Here is a 17,867-nt window from a genome sequence, read left to right as displayed (position 1 = left end):
TGTTAAAAAATGTGGCGGTATTTTGAAATGAATGGCTCTTTAACACAAGCTCGTTTCCGCCTCTGGCATACCGTCCTACATCGTTACAAAATTCCGTAATTGTGCGGGAAAAACTGAACGTAACCCGAACCATGAGTCCGTCCCCAGGACAATATCCGGGTTGTGTTTTGGAACTGGAACCGATACCTAACTTACAGAAACGTGAAACAATAACGCATAGGCGTTGGTACTTCCTTACGGTTGTGCTTCGTTTTACGCACGACGATTGCGCACATGTTACAAGGGTCACGTACGCACAGTGTGTCCGGAGTCGCTTGCATTACTGTTTTTTTTTTTTTGCGGGACATTATTGCCTGGTGGAGGAGTCACAAAACTAGAGCCACAGTACGCAGTGCGGAGCGCCACACAAAGCGACTGCGCATGCGGGTGCAGTAGATGCTGCTAATGCCTGCCGAGCCGCTTGCCGAGTACATTTTTGTTCCCTACAAGTGCGACAAGGGATTTCTAGGCGGCAAAGCAGCATATCTTCGGCAACGAACGTGCCGATCTTTTGCAAGGTGCGTGCACATTCAATCTTTTTCTTAGGCGTCGTTGTCAAGTTAGGGCTCTCAGTTTTCGCGGGGTACAAGTCAGTGTAGGATTTGGCTTGTACGAAGAAAACGAAACTCATTTTCGCAGGGAAAGGATTGTCAGTGTGCGGATTGGCTGCGACGGAGAAATAAGCTAACATTCGGTGAACTATATATGGTGTCTCAAGTCAGCATAAAGTGAAGAGAAAAGAGTGCGTGCGGCCAAAACAGCCCTTGCTTCGCCCTATTGCCAGCACAGTTCTGGCTCGGGTGGCATACGAGACTCGTTACCACGTATACCCCGCTGTGGCCACACCGAGCCTCGGTTCGCGTAGAGTGAAAATGCGCAGAATATATAGTAAGATGGAAATTAAAAAAAAAAATAAACTCCGCATTTGGTTACGATGGGTGTTTTCCTTTGATGAACAATACTTTTTTTTTTTTTTTATGCAGGTAACAAGAAAAGCTTCAACAGCGGCCTGCTTTCTGTCCTGGAGGAATTATGTGGGGCGGAATTACTGCACCCCGCAGTTGCATCCTGCTATCCTTTATCACACTTTATTTTGCTTCAAAGATAGCCCGTATATCTCATCCATTCTATTACGGATAAGACGTCTGTACGAGTGTGCCGAAGCATTTTTTTTCCCGCGTGATTTTGTGAATAGTAATTAAACGATTCATAGGTGAAACCAGCTAATAGAACGTATTTCGTAGTGTGCATTAAAACATGAAGCAAATTCATTATTTTGAATAAATAACCAATTACATAAAGTAAAAATAGCATTCTCGAGCCAATTGACCAAATGAAAGAATTCCTCCAAATTATCTGAGTAATGGTATTTTAAATAGGTAATACAATTTCGGTCCAAGTGTTATATAATTGAAATTAATAAAACATTTACCATTTTTTATGCTTAGAATATTTATGCTTTTGCATTTCTAAAAGATTGCTTGATTCCCTAGTGTTTAGCATACTACTCAATGACTTTGGTATGGGGGCGACAGCCTCTATACTTCTGTCCCGACAAACAGAAAATATTAGAGAGTGCACACTTAAATTTTTAGTCCTGGACCTCTAATTTATCTTTCATTGTGGTGAGACATGACAGTAATTGAATGACAGTAATGAAATTACTTTAATTGAATTACTTTTTTCAATAATTTGTAATGCAATGATTTACTTTCTTGGGTTTGTAATTTAGTAATGTAATGAATTACTTTTTGGCAGTGATTTCACACCAAAAGTAATTGCTTTCGAAATAACTTTTACTTAAATATACCGCTACTCCTACAATAGACAACAAAGTAGAGTGCTGCGAAAGCAGGAATGACATGCGGCAAGCCAAAGCCAGCGTAACGGATCGGCAAAAGGAGACAGAATTGAGAAGAACAGTGTGTATGAGACCTTTATAGCAGGTTCACTTAGTGCGGCTGTCCCATGGCAACCTTTCTCCAAGCAGCAGGAAACAAGGCGTCAAAGGAATGCTGAGGGGACAGATGATGGAAGAATGCCGGAGTTGAAAACTTCTTTGAAGCGCGGCGAAGTGGCACTCTGCTGCATCGGCTAGGGCAGAGTAGTGCCTGGTTAAACTCGTCACCACCGGGCGAAGGAGGGTTAGGCTGGCAGGATACAGGCGGCAGGGTTCATGGCGTGATCATTACTGAGCGTAAGGTGCCGAGGATGATTCTTGGAACCACGGAAGCAATAAATAACCTATAGCTACTTCGGGCGCTTCAAATGCCGGAGACAGCTCCGGGCCGGCCAGGCGCTGAATTCAACGCTCATTTCACGATCGTTGGACCATGGGTCTGATTTTGTTGTTCTTTTTTTTTTCGCTTTTTTTTCTTTTTTTTTGGGGGGGGGGGGGAGGGGGGGTATCTTATTTTTGTAATGTTAGGTGTTGTAGAAAAGACGGAAGGAATAGTTCTCTGGGACGGGAATTTGGCAGAAAGACAAAAGAATGCATGTGCTTGTTGTTTTGTTTACTAGCTTTATTTAGTTTTTGCGTGGATGAAAACTAGAAAGTAATTTAAAAGTAACTGAATTACTCAATTGAAGTAATTGTAATATAATTTCATTACTTTTTAGGAGCAGTAGTATAAATCTATTATTTTTCTGCGATTTTCAGCAAAGTAATTAGAAATGTAATTTATTTTCTTTTCAAAAGTAATTTTGCCATGTATGATGTGGTGTGTCCGCTATATATGTTAAATACATATATTCATTTGCAATTCGCCTAACTGTATCGTAAAAGTGGGACTCACTACATTTTAATCAAATTAAACATGTAGAAATTACGGCTGTGTTGAAGTTCTGAGAGGTCAGCAGGTTTAGTTAGCATATTTGTTAGCAGCCATGCAAGTTCTGGTTCAGTTTAAAGCAGTTTTAAATAATGCAAAAGTTCTTGGACATTGAATTGGAGACGGGAGGAGGAGCCAAAAGACCATCAAAGTTGGTAAGAGTAGTGAAGGGGTAAGGAAAATGGTCCAACATGAACGTACTGCACTGTAAATCATGTCTGCATCTGAAATTTCTTTCTTTTTTTTTTTTTGGAACGAGAATGCATTGTTCTGAGACATGGGTCAAGAATCTCGAGAGTTCAGTACATCTTTGAATTAGTATGACCTGGGGATGTCCTAAAAATAGTTTGGCTTATAAATAACACGTTTAACAATCAGTTACTGTCCGAGAGCTTGCAATAGTGTTTGTATTGATTCATTTTTTATGTTGTCAGATGCGGCACAGCCGCACGGTGTGTGATAAAAGATTTTATTCCCAAGAGGCAATCTTCAAGCATACTTTGCTTCATGAGGAAATGACAAGGCGTGCGTTTTGCTGCGCTCACCAATGCACAGCATCATTCCAGAGCTTCGCCGCTTTACGAAGTCATATCAGCTGATGCTATATACCTGTGAAGAAGTGTGTGTTCCCCGTATGTCCTAGTCCATCCACACAGCTTGGCTGCTCTGTAGTTCTCAACAATCCCATTGTCTTGATAGAACATACCCGTAACCACTTCAGACGAAAAGAAGCTGCAACATGTCCCATTGAAGGCTGCTTAAAAGCCTAACGTTCTACGGACTGAGCAATTAGGATTTCTCGTTCAGTAGAAAGTTAGCATTTTATCCTAACGGTCCAGGGTGCGAAATCCTGCTCTGGTAATTACTTGTTTTCTCGCTCGCTAGCTTGAATGGTGGTTCAAAAACAATGGCGTCTCTTAGATATCTTTTAAAAGAAGAACGGCGAAAGCTTGCCCTTCCTCTCTTATTATTTGCTTCTCATCGTTTGCCTCTTGCTCTTTGAAGTCCACTCGCTCAGTCAGTTGCCGTCATTGCAAGTCGTCGTTTGGAATATTGGTTGTTCCGTAGTCATGCCGAGTCATGCCTATAGTTTCGTAGGCATTACCACTCATATCTCAGCATATTTACTCCTTTCCAGTCAGTTGCGGCCATTACAAGTCGTCGTTTGATTTATTGGTCGTTCCGTAGCGATGAGTCATGCCTAGTCATTGTAGTCATTACCACTCATAGCTAAGCATATTTAGTCATTCCCAGTCAGTTGCGGCCATTAAAAGTCGTCGTTGCTGTTATGTGACTCATTCTTGGTCATTTTAGTAATTACCACTCATAGCTATGCATGTTTACTCATTTCTCCTCAGAAGCGGTCATTATAAGTCATCGTTTGACATTAACTCTACCGATATCTATCGTATTAAGTTTATTCATTACCAGTCGCCATCAGTCCTTTTTATTTCCAATTTCCCTCCTCATACATCCGTTGTAGCAAGTGACATATCTGCGCACAGATCCCATGCACCATCCCACGCACAACTCGCGCGCACGGGATTTTGTTCCGTGAGCATGGAAGGAAAGCACGGGTAAAAATGCTTACGCTTAAGTACACAGCGTACGTCAATGAAACCATGGCCAGTATTTTCGAAAAGCAAGCACAGCAATTCAGTAACCTTGCATCCAGAGTTGGACACTCTGTCCCTAGGTCACGCAGGTAAGCACGTGTATATATTCATAAGCCAACTGCCATTACCTGGCTCCGCTTCACCGCCAGAAATACCCGCTCATATGATTGAAGAGGCCCAAGGCGTGGTATGCAATATCCGCTGTTTACAGAGCAGGGCTTCAAGGTTGGCAACGTAAAAGTTTATTTAAACGGTGAAGCAGTGCAAATCTTATTCATACTAATGAACAGGCAGCGAAGCGCAATGTTCGAGTGCCGCTGCAGGGGTGACTTCGACAGAACCATTGTACTGGAGACCGAGCCAAACCTGCAAGTGAATGCGGGAGGCTCCTACATGCTTCATGACGCATTCAACAGATGCGCAATAATGTTATTTCCTGGGAACTGCTTTCTCTTCTCTAGACCGTAGGGGGGCTGTTTTAATCTGCCACTTGACTGCAGTCATAACTTGGAATCGAAGTATTATTAGCGGTTTAATATTTCTTTTTTGGCTTCTTTTTATTGGTCTTTAAGGAAACCACTGCCACCACCAGGTAAAAAATATTAGCAGTACGCGTAACTCGTCGCTTTAAGAGGAGATGCTGCTGTGCCTTAGTTTAACTACGCCTTTTCATTTCGAGTACCAAATGCACGATAATTAATCATACGGAAGTCAGCGTGTTTTTTTTTGTTTAATTTATTTTTTTTTCTTTTTGGTTTGGTGTTTTTCTTTTATTTGTGTGTGGCGTTCACTATGTGCGCTTCTAACACGTTTGGTACCAAGGACCCTTCATGGCTTAAGGCCGTTTCACATGATGCGGTTCTCGCCGAAGCAGAGCGATTTCAGCCGCACAGCGACAGAAGGGCATGCCGCTCGCGACAGACGTCCAACGAGTTGGTCGCACGCCGCACTGTCGCAGCGACTGTTGCGAACAAAGCGGCTGTCAGACAATAGAATTTTGAGGTGAGATATCACAGGAAGCGGCGCAGCGGAAACCGTGGAAACTGCATTAGAGGTGATTTTCACTCTGTTCGGAGGCGCTGCTGCCATGGCTGCTTCCGTGTTCGGTACGAACTCGTCACGTAAAACTCCGAGTCCTGTTTTCGGCTGAGTGGAATCGGTCTCATTCGCCAGTGCTTCGAAATGGACGTGTTTATTTACGGCGTTTCTATACATTGCGCCTGATGCAGAAGGCGCCGTCTTTCGCAACCAACCGCCGATTGAAGCCAAGCGCCCGCTTGACCGCTCTCCTCAGCGAACACGCGAGTGCTTGCTTCTAGCAACTGTTTTTGCTTTTAATGTTTTCGAGATTAGCGTGTATTCATTTGCGGGTGAGCGGAAGTAATCGAAGAGCATGCTAAAACGACGCTCAGCCACCGCAAAACCATTGTGCGTACTAGCGCGTTAAAAAAAAAAAAAAAAAAAACCTTAAATATACCTTTCTTTTTCACGCAGTCCTTCATATTTCAATAAAAGGTAGATAAATAATAAGCATGTTCTACATTTGTTATTGCTAAATTATACCGATGCCGCTTGTGTCGCACCGACAGAAATCGCAGGCGCCGCAATCCTCTGAAAGGGCTGTTGAGATTGGCGTTGCAAGACACTGCGACTGGACCGAAATTTCTCGTGCGCATCGCATCATGTGAAACAGTTTTTACTCTTGCTTGCAGAATACCTTGATGCCAACTACATTGGTGAGAAATGTATTGTATTTAATTAAGTATATTTTCGGAAATACGTCGAATAGATAAACGCCCTCGCTAATTTCTCTTAATTTGGACTTTCCCGCAATTCGTTCGCTTTATTTGATTGTGGGATGTTTATATTTCCTCATGAGGTGATGTGGCTGTGATCTCATGGCCGACCACAGGGCGGGTGCAAATCCTACGTCAGCAACGGCGGCGACTTTTCGACGGAATGAGCTGCATGCTCAAGGACGTAAAACGTGGCCGGCCGCAGCAATTGCTATATAATAGAAGGGTTTAGCATATCGCGATCCATGATTTCTTACCGTGGCCCGCCACCGTGCTCCACAGATGAGTGCGTGTTGGTTGGCCGACGCGGACTATCTGTGTGCTGACTGACATCCAGCATGTGGCGCCACCTATCGCTGAGAAGGCGATTTGGCCATGGTGGTGAATGGCCTCCGTGATCACTCGCGTGCGCGTGTGCGCGCGGAGGTGATCTGGAAGGCTATGTGGGGTGACAGGATTCCGTTTAGCTCACATCACGCGTCCGCTATTGCCGCGGCCAGGGAGAGACCGACTGAAGAACCGCCAGCACACCCCCTCTCATATCTTCCGTCGGAGTGCAGTGGCGCCCCCTACGTTGCCATGGATACGGCAGGCTTGTCGCTCGACAAGAATTACAGTCTTATAATCACGACCTCGACGTGGAGTAGTGGTTTACGCGCTTGGACGGGGATCAGAGGGATACTGGTTTGACTTCCGGCGGAGACAACAGATCTGATGCCGGAATGCATCTAACAACTACGTTTTAAACTCACTATACGTCACAGTTCCGTCCACCAAGGCAGCAGGACCATAGGTGCGATGTAGTAGCCTGAGATAGGTTTCGAAAATTCTCGTATATTGCTGTTGTGAGTATTAATTCAAAACATATCGTCAAGTGAAGCAGTACTAAACGCAAACGGTCTTCTTATTTACTACCAAAATCACAAGACTGCGAAGGCACAACATTGATAGTTTGGGATAGTTTTTAGCACCCTGTTCGCCCCCAGCCGTTTTCGACTAAAGCATATTAAAACGTTCATGGACGTGGCTTTTATGACCTACGCGAAGGCGAGCTCATGAATTGTGCGGGCACTGGATGCTCGCCTCAACAGCTGCGACGACTTTAACGTCGAAAGGAAGAAGTCACACTGGTTACCAGTGCTAATACGTTGGACAGCACATAGCGCACGAGCGAATTTGAACGAAGAAGGGCTTTCAACCTAAAATGCCACCTGTGTGCCTGCCAGCTTGCCGAACATTCAAAATATGAGTGTTAAGCGCCATCACAACGTGGCGGCAGCCGTTAAATCTTCGAGCGTTTGTCCAGATTTCCTCGGATTTTGTCTGATTCCTAACCGCATTGCATATTTTTCTTTCCACCATGACGGAGAATATTGAGATATATTGGCACTGCAGTTCTATGTTGCTTAAAATGATTCATCCCTGTCCACCACGAACCTGTTGGTGACCGCTTCAAGGAGTCCGGACAGCTTACTGAGATCAATCATGGCCCGGATAGCTCTGTTGATAGAGCGTTAGGCGTTTAACCTAACTGTCGAGGGTTCGAGCCCCTGTTCGGGCAGTGCGATGTTTTTTTCATAGAACAATTTGAACCCTCAACATATTTCATTTGCTTCTGTCTGTGTCCCTTAACATGTCCAAAATGGAATTATATATCGTGTTTGCCAGTCAATTGCTCAGCATTCATCGCTGATGATACTCATGCCCCGACAATAACAAACCAGGTTGAATAAGAAAAAGGTGTGTGTGTTTCTCCCATTTAAGTACCAGCTCGCCCAGTATGCCCATGTATATTGAACGCACCAAAATGTATGCAATGTAGGCGAGAATAAAAGGCGCCTGGTGTTATTCGGTCAACCGATTCTTACGGTATAACATCCAGGTGAATGGGAACACGGTAAATGGCCTGCAGGTGATATCTAAGACAAGGGGGCGACGATAGAACAGAAGCGAGCGAAACAACGGACCAGCACAGCTTGCTGAATTTAGGATGCATGAGACACACTAGGACATGAGACATCTTACCGGCTATTTATCGTCAAAATGTAGTGTCAAGCAGGACTGAAATATAAACACTCCATCGTCGGGATTAAAAGCTGTGGTTTCTAGATTGCTGATTCCTTGGACGCGGACGAGACACCGCGGCCGCGGCGACTCGTGCGTTGAGGGGTGTTATTAAGAACCCAAGGTTGCGGAAACTTCTGGAGCCCTCCACTGCGGCATTCTTCACAACAGATGTCGTTTTGGGATGTTAAACGTGAAAACGCAAATCTGGAGGTGAGTGCAGCTTCGCTAAGTGGAGCCTTCTGCCAAACTTTGCCGCCTTCCTCTTAGTTCTGTTGATATTAGTAGAGCGCAGAGGAGAGAATTATTGCGTTTTTTTCAGATATTTCGACAGTGAATGTGATGCTGAACACCGCTCCCTCATATTTTCGTGCCCCGTAAAGTTTGGCTGGGACGCTCGTTTGGCAGCGAGTGCATTTATTGCTGAGAAGTTGCTCGAGTCATTATCCCGGAACTCGATGCAATCTCTTGGCGCTGTTGATGAAGTTGAGACTTTCGTCGATTCCGTGATCGTTGGATACGCGGACGGCGCTGTGTTCTAGGCTCAGAGGTTCGCGATTAAGAAGATCGCCGCCACTGCATTGAGAGGACTTGCTACGACATTATTCTTAGCTGTCCCTGCTGTTGATTTGTTTTTTGCTGCGTGGCTAATGAGCGCTCCATTTTCTGTTATTGGCTCATCTCTTGCAACATTATTGCGCCCTCTGTGCAACCTTAAGGACAGTTGCATGGTTCGGGGTTCGCCGCATGTATCGGTACATTTTCCAAAGGGAACTGCTCCCCCTCGATCGTCGCCGAAAGGAGAGGACAGCATTGAGACACAAACAGGCGCATGCACGCACGCATGCCCCCTCGCAGGATCGCTCGCTCACTCACTCACTCACTCACTCACTCACTCACTCACTCACTCACTCACTGAAACGAGCACTAACCTAGCCTCGGCACCCTAGTCTGGTTATAATAATTGGCTCACAGGGAGGGAAAGGCGCAGTATCTGTCACACTTGTTTCTGTGGAAACCTGAACCGCCCCGTAAAAGAAAAGAGAAAGGTGGGAGAGAAAGTAGAAAGAGAAAAGAAGGAGCCATAGTCCAGGGCTACGAGGTAATTTCAACCAGCTGAGGATCATTAACGTGCGCTGACATCGCACAACACACACAGGCCTCTGCGTTTCGCCTGCGTCGAAACGCAGCAGCCGCGGTCGGGATCGAACCCGGATACTCAGGCACAGTAGTTGGGCGTCTTACCACTGCACCACCACGCCGGGGCAGTGTTAGGTTGTGGAATTGCGGCAGAGTCTAAATTAACACAGTTATTTCCGTCAGGTTAGGAGGAATGTCAGAATAATTCTTCGATCGGGAGAGATTAGATGGCCTGCGCTGTGCAAATTTTATTATCAGCTTTTTTTACAGCACCTGTTGGCAAACGCTGCCAACGGTCCAGATGCATAGAGAAGTGCCGTAGCTATGCCATGCAGCTGGAAACAAGACAATATTTTGCTCGTGGTAGTTGCGTTCGGCTTAATCCTTTCGCAATTAATAATGCTGATTAGAACGTGCACTCAGGTCCAGTATTCTGAAATACCTTTTAATTGCGAAGCACATCTCAAGATACTGATACGCACAAGTAGAAGCGAATTATCTGTGCTTCCGATATATGAAGAAAAAAAATTCTGTTTAGTTTTTTTTTTTCACACTCACAGCTCGCACTTGAAATCGGCACAGGAAAAATAGGCTGTCTTTTCGAAGATATTTGTGAGGCGACTCTGTAATATTCAGACAGTTTTTGTGATCAATCTGATACAAAAGGTCTAGTCGCAACGAAATGTTGCTTCTCAAGTTTCTCCTAAGCTTACAGCGATTAATTAAGACCCTCCGTAGACAACCAATGCCACGCAATTTCAAGCAATGGTGAAGCAAGTGCAGAAAATTGGAAAATAGTTTTAGAGCAAACTGTTATAGGTTGCATAAATTTCTAAAAGGTATCAAAATATTCTTTGTGAACGTCCAGCGCTCAAAAAGGAACAAAAATATTGCCTTTGCAAAGGAACAAGGCGCGTTGTTGAAAATGAATATTAAAGAATAAACGCCTGCTGACAGAATATCTGTAGAAATATTTGCGAGCTTTAGAACAGATTCGGTTAGGGCAATAGGGTAATTGCACGGTGACAGTGCGCACGAGCAGAATGCTGCAATGAATTGGCGAGGGGGTTAATCACCCTAATCATGCGCACTCGCATCACTATATTACCCTAATCTCTTAACCGATCAGGCCTCCCTATTCCAGAACTCGCTGCTCGTTGTTACATGATGCTAAAAAATAAGTAAAAAAAATTAGGTTGAATGCTGTTTCCCACAACATGAGCAATAATTTCGGGCAGTACTTTACAGGCGCATAAGCGTGGACGTGAGTCGAAATGCGTGTATTTTTAAAACAGGAATGTTTCCATTCATGGACAGTGGCCCGGATAGCTCAGTCGGTAGAGCGTTAGGCTTTTAACCTAACGGTCCAGGGTTCGAGCCCCTGTTCGGGCGAGTAACTTTTATTTTTGCTCGCTAGCTCGCTTGTTGTATCGGTTTGTGTCGCGTGGTTGTTAAGCATAATATAAAATGAGTCTCCGTCCCCAAACTCGACGAGGGGTGAAATGCGAGGGGTAAAAATGCGTGCGCAATTGTTCGTGAGGAGTATCAGCGAAACCATGATTTGCAGTGTTTTCGGAAATGAAATGGTGCAAACTATTCACAGGCCGGCCGTCATCCGAGGCCAGGTGCAAGGACCGGCTCACCCTGAAGAAAATGCCAGGGGCGTGGTATGGAAAATCCTCTGCTTCGAGTGCATGACTTCATAGGTTTCGAAAACCGAGCATTTGATCGAAAAGGTGAAACAGTAGAAAGCTTTTCTCAGACAAATGGACAGGGAACCCCGTGCAGTGGCCGAACGCTTTGAAACAAAATGGCTGACTTCGACACACAAATTGTGTCTGAGACTGAGCCAAGCATGCGCAGGAAGACAGAAGGCTCCTCTCTGACTCATGAAATATTTTGGAGACGCGGGAAAATGTTCCTTGTTTCCTGGGAACTGCTCTCTCTTCATACCCGCGGTGGCTTAAAATTTTAGTAATCCGACGTTCGACCATAGGGGGGTGCCGCGTACTGCAGTCACACCTTGAAATGTAAGTTGAAATGGGGGTAAACTTTCTCCCTTTTGGAGCGAAAAGCTTCACTTGGCGGATCAGAGCCGAGCTTCGTGTGAGCAGAACTGGTGAGCTATGCGCATGCGCAAAACCAAGTGACCTCACGCGCCGCGCAGGTGGTCCCTCCTCGCCGCTGCCGCAGCCATCGCCATGGCCGACTTTTCGGCGCAGTCGCGCGCTACTACGCATGTGCGTCGCCTCCTCGCTGTGACTAAAACTGCGCGCTTCGCCTCCTCGCCCACCGTTTGACCATTCGTTGCATCCGCGCGTTTACCACTGACGCGCTGCGCGCTACTACGCATGCGCAAGGAGGCTATATAACGCGCTTGCCAGAGAATAGGCGTGCGAAGGGAAGGAGAGTGCGGCTGCTGCTAGACTACGCAGAAAAGCTGAGAGACTAAATTCGACCGATCCTGCGGTACTCTATCAGGAGTTGGCTGCACAACAGCGAAAAAATGCTAAAGCCTAAGCTAAACTCGTAAACATATGCCATTGGGTAACCAAGTCTACGCCTATAGATAAACAATGTATAGAATACCAGCTACGCTACGAACCATAACCATGACGTCAAACCAAGCATAACTGAAGCTTTTTGCTTGTATATGCAGGCCTTTTTATTTGTATTTGTTTTTAGTCAACTACGCAAACACTATATAAGAAATTAGAACGACGCTTTAGTTCGCATTAATGGGAGGGGTGAGAACACTTGATATAGCACATTTTCATTCCGTGCCTGAACACACGTCATTTTATAACGGGTGGGTATTTCTGCAGGTCTTGAGCTCCATGGGGCGTAATCACGTGACACGTGGTTGACGTAGCGCATACGTCACATACACATCTCTGGTGCAGCAGCCTTCCTCTGGAGAGAGGCGCTTTGCTTAGTCAAAAGGCTCGATGCCGGAATTGTAGAGTTCGCGCCAATTCTGAGCGTTCGCAATGTTTTTGCTTTCATTCTTTTTTTTTTCCGGCGGTTTGTTGGCGCGTCTGGTATGAGAAGCTGGGAGTCCGCAGTGTGCTTCTTCGAAGCGTGTCGGGATCGTGTGATTACTTTCCTCATTGTAATGGAAATGTGCAAGTCACCATATGCGTGTGCAAATATATTAGTCGCCTGCTGTACCTGGGCATGACCTATTTGCACATATGCGCGCATCCCCCTGTGCCCAGTTTTGTACTGGCGGAAAGGATGGCGGAAAGGAAATGACTGTCAATGTGAGAAAATTTTCTAAATTTTGCGTAAACGTTGCCGTCTTAGGCGTTGCTTAGCATATGGACGGAGAATTTTCCGTCGCTATAGCAGTTTCACATAACGGACGTAACTTAAAATATAAAAGCGGCCGAATGAGCCAATTGCTCTAGCACGCTGCGCACACTGCGGCTCAGACAGCCGCAGCTCATACCTCACTGCTTGGGGAGAAAAAGGAAGCTAGCGTGCATACTGCTCTGTGCTTTGCTCGAATGAGGTTTAGACACCCCAAGCGCATGCGCCGAGGACAGCACCGAGTCGTCACTCGTTTGACCGCATCATCTCCGGGTCCCCTGCACTATGAAAAGAATTGCGCTTCAAGGGATTTTCTACTCAGTGATAGAGCACCCAAGTGTCATGCAGGGGGCTTCGCCTCCAGCATTTGTATTTCGGGAATAAAAGTTTCTACCACCCCCACCCCTCCGCAGGTGACGCGCCGTTGCGTTTACCAGCCTGCCAGCACGTCCTTTCATCTTTTCTGCGCATTGGAGTCTCAAGTCCTCCCTCTCACTTCCACCCAATGAAAAAAAAAAACGCAGTATATGCATAGAAGTGAGAAAGACTATCTCACCCTTGTGTCACGTGATTATGCGCCTATATACACGAAAAAACATGTTCCCGAAGGTCTACGCCTTCACTTGCAATCAGGGGCATACAATGGGAGGTTCATGTGTCCTCGGTTCGAATCCCTGTCGCTAACTATGCCTCCAACATGACTATACCAGATGGATGCTAAATGGGAAGCGAACTGGTTTACACTACGCCAGGAGCTATAACCGAACATGGTTGCGGCACAATTTTGACATGATATCATTTACGTAGTTTTTCCACGCGTTTCTGTGCGCAACATCTGAATAGATGTGGTGCAGCGACGGAGTTTCGGCCGAAAAAGCTAAATACAACACTGCGTAAATATTGTTTCCCCGTTTTTCTGAACGCTCCAAGCTAAGTAATTTTCCGGGTCTGGACAGTTCTCCAACGTGATGTCCCGATCAGGCTCAGCTGCCGCAGCAAAGGCGCATGCGGAGCACAGGCAGGAGCTCCGTTTTCAAGCATCGGAGGGAGTCTCACACTCCAAGAGCGGCTGTGTGAAAGAACGAACTACCGTCTGCGTTCACGAATTACGAACGAGATTTTTCGTGAGTTCCATATTTCCCGAATTCTGTGTAATTAGCAGTTCCCAAATATTTAACGTACACTGAACTTCGTGAACACATGGCTGGTTCCTCAATTTCCTATTTCCAGATGCCTGCAAGGCTTCGGGCGATTGAAACGCTAGTACATGGCTCATGTGGCACGCAACACTTGCTGAGCATACGCACGCACAATCAAAAAATAATCTGAAGGGTCTGAAATCCGAAATTCCCTACCCTCAGGTGGTACCGCAGTGCAAAATAGCACAACACAGGCCATGTACTACTTACGAGACGCTAGAGGGCTCATAGAGTAGCGCTCATTCACCTCCAAGACAGGCCTGTGATCGCAGCGCCTTCTATCTTAGACGAATGGTGCGCATGCAGCTCTGGCCGCTGAAACAATGGTATACGAACAACGTTGAAATATGACATTGGCGGCAGCACCTGTGAGCTAGTCTATGGTAAAGCAATACGACTGCCCGGCGAATTTTTCGCACGACCCGCAGATGAGACACGATTTGAGATGAGTTGCTGTATGCTACAGGATCAGATGAGGGATGCGGCAATTGCTCCACCGTAGCATCCCTTGAATGCTAAAAGAAGTCCTAATATCTGTGAAATCTGCCCCAATATCAGCACAGTCACTTTTAATAGTTCGTATTCCACTCCAGCAGTCACCATCTATGAACGCATTCACTCTTTGTATAGCATAATCCACTCTTGAAGTCACCATCTATGCACAAATTCACTCACAGTAAAACACAGTCCCTTCCAGCTGCCACTATCTATACACACATTCACTCACAGCATAACATAGTCCACTCCTGAAGCTACCATCTACGCACACGTTCAATCACAGTATAACATAGTCCATTCCACCTGTCACTATATAGAATCAAGATCAGTGACCCGCAGAAATTGTAAAGGAAAGCATGAGGCCTCCTTTCTGCATGTCTGGTTTCCGCTAGGGCAGACAATGTCCTCAAGCACACTGTGAAGGGCTGCTGCGTTCTTGAAGGAAGCGACCATCACACACCTTTCCGAGTTGTATCCTTTACAGGATATAATATTGCCACCTAACGTTGCCAGGTGGCGCATATGGCTCTCCGAAAAAGACCGATTGACACCCCGGTACCATGCTTCAGCCGCAGGCTCCAAGGACTCCCTCCGGAGCTTGCACCATCAGAAACATTGTTCCTGCGCAAGCCCACTATACCCTGCAGACCCCGAGGGATCCCATGTCGTTTCGCTGGGATCTTTTAGAGAATGTGGAGGACTGGTTCGTTCCCTTCGAACGTGTGGCTGCCTTCAACCAGTGGGACGACACTGCGAAATATCTATTTCAGTCTCGAGGATGGAGCGCGCACCTTGTTTGAAAACCGCGAGGACGTTTTAACATCATGGCGAGAGTTTCGCGTTGATCGCCGCGAACGAGCGGAGCGTGCCATCCACTCCCGCGCCCAGCTTCCGAACGAAAGCGTACAGATGTACGTCGAGGACACGACGTACCTCTTCACACGAGCTGATCCAGCCATGCCTGAGGAAAAGAAACTGCGTCACTTAGTGCGTGGAGTTAAGGAGCAGTTATTCGCCGGCCTCACGCGCAACCCGCCAACGACCATGGCTGCCTTCCTAACTGAGGACACAAGGATGGAAAAGGTTCTTCAACAGCGTTCCGTCACCTACGACCGGCACGTGCATGTTACTGCCGTCACATTATTTACTCCTGTCGCACACCACCCCGATGAACTGCGTGAACTGATCCGTGCGATTGTGCATGAAGAACTGCAGAAAGTGTGCACCTCATCGCAGCCTGCGTTCAGCTCCATCTCAGCGCTTGTTCGCGAGGAGGTGCAACAGGCGTTCCAGGGCCCTACTCCTGCGATCGACATGCCACATCTGTCTGATGCCTACCACCCTCCCACGTACGCCGACGTTACACGGTGTCCTGCTCCCGCTTCGCCGCCACCCATACACGCCGCGCCTCTAGCCTCGCTCCCATCAGTGCAGCCGGTGCAGTATTATGATGATCAGCGAAAGCTTTGTCGGAAGACTGACATATGGCGCACACCTAACCGGCGGGCACCCTGCTTTCACTGCAGGGAGCCGGGGCGAACTTTATCGGTATTGTTTTTACAGACGCCTTGTCCTGCAGGGTTTCCGCGTGGATTCTCCGAGGCCCCGTATCGGTCAGCGCACTCCGGAAATCGAGAACTTCCTTGCGGACCAACGTACTCCTGCCCGTCCGCAGAGACAGTCGCGCTAACCACCACCGAGGCGCTCTTCCTCAACCCCTAAGACCTCTCGCCAGCGGCACAAGATCGACTCCCTAGTCCTCGCCGGGAAAACTGAAACCAGCGACCTTCGGGGGTGAGGTCGCTGGGAAGCGCTGTGCTGAAGACCTCCTGTTGCCGCAGCTACGAACCAACCAAGAAATGACGACGCCTGCACCCAAATTAAATAACCGTGGTTTTTTGGACATTCCTGTGGTAATCGACGGGTCTGAGTCAGTGCGTTAGTGGACACAGGCGCCGATTACTCTATTTGAAATGCACGATGAGCATCTGTCCTTAAAAGAAGTGATTACCCCTTGGCCTGGAGTGCACCTCAGAACTGCCGGTGGTCATCGCGTTACGCCCAAGGGTATGTGCACTGCTCGTGTTGAGATAAGCCAGTCCACGTTCGTAGTTAGTTTCATCGTGCTGTGCGACTGCTCTCGGGATCTCATCATCGGCATCGTCGTTCTGCGGGAATTTGGTGCAGTTATCGACCTCTGGAACCAAATCGTCACGTTTTCAACAGAACCAGCTGCCGAACGCAATAACTCCAGCCCCCGAAGTGCCGCTCTTCGCATTTCCGCTGACTTTGTCACGCTTCCGCCACAAGCAGTGTTTTGGCTGACGTCGCTTGTGCCGAATATCCCGATGGCGACGCATTCACCGAACCTAACCGGTCGTTCCTTCTCAGTCAAGCCATTTGTGTCGCTCGCAGCTTGCTTACGATTCGCGAAGGCCGGTCTGCAATCCTCGTCACCAAATTTTCTCCGGAAAAGCGGCACCTTTTGCCTGGAACTGCCATCTCTTCCGCTGACGCTGTAGTCAATGGTCCAGTCTGTTTTGAGTCCACGGGACCCGCTACTAACAACCATCCACCGAGCGTCCCTGACAACCAACCTCTCGCGGGCATAGACATCAACTGCGATCTGTCCGAAGTCAAGTGCCGGGCTCTAGAACAACTGCTACTGGAGTTTAAACAGTGCTTTGCGTCTTCATCGAAAATTTGTCAAACGCCCCTAACGCAACACCGAATCAATACTTATGACGTTCTTTCAATCCGCCAGAAGCCTTACCGCGTTTCTACCAAATAACGGGAAGTTATCCATTCGCAAGTGCAGGAGATGCTTGAAGATGGCTTTGTTCAACCTTCCCAAAGCCTGTGGTGTTCTCCTGTCGTTCTAGTCAAGAAGGACAGCACACTTCGATTCTGTGTCGATGTCGACCCATTGATAAGAATTGTTGACTCCCCTGACAGACTGCGGCACACTAAGTACTTTTCATCAATTGACTTGAGCGGTTATTAGCAAATTGAAATGGACGAACGGGACTGTGAAAAAAAAAACGCTTTCGTTAAGCCCGATGGCCTGTATGAATTGAAAGTGCTTCCTTTCGGCTTGTGCTCAGCGCCTACAACGTTCCAACGGATGATCGGCACTGTCCTCACTGGCCTCTAGTGGCAATGCTGCCTTGTATACATGGATGATGTTGTCTTTTCCGAAACGTTTGAACAACATCTGCGCCTGTGGGTTGTTCTCAGAGCGCTACATCCGGCTGACCTTACACTGAATCCCCAGTAATGCCATTTCGGTTATAAAGAGCTGAAGTGTCTGGGTCACGCTGTAAGCGCTGGCGGCGTTCGTCCCGACCCCGACAAGACCGCAGCCGTCGCCAG

The 17,867-nt window shown here is 47.1% G+C and overlaps 1 protein-coding gene and 1 non-coding gene across 2 annotated transcripts in view; one reads left to right on the top strand and one right to left on the bottom strand.

Annotated features, from left to right (window-relative positions):
* LOC146183783 (Golgi-associated plant pathogenesis-related protein 1-like) overlaps window positions 1-17,867 on the bottom strand; it is a 315,211-nt gene that overhangs the window by 161,822 nt on the left and 135,522 nt on the right. The gene's annotated exons all lie outside the window — the stretch shown is intronic.
* TRNAK-UUU (transfer RNA lysine (anticodon UUU)) lies at window positions 10,806-10,878 on the top strand. Its single transcript has one exon. It is a non-coding gene; the product is annotated as a tRNA-Lys (tRNA).

The sequence above is a fragment of the Amblyomma maculatum genome, chromosome 7 (genome assembly GCF_055883805.1).
Source record: "Amblyomma maculatum isolate TAMU_Amacu chromosome 7, ASM5588380v1, whole genome shotgun sequence".
NCBI lineage: Eukaryota > Metazoa > Arthropoda > Arachnida > Ixodida > Ixodidae > Amblyomma > Amblyomma maculatum.
This window is presented reverse-complemented; position numbering and strand designations above follow the sequence as displayed.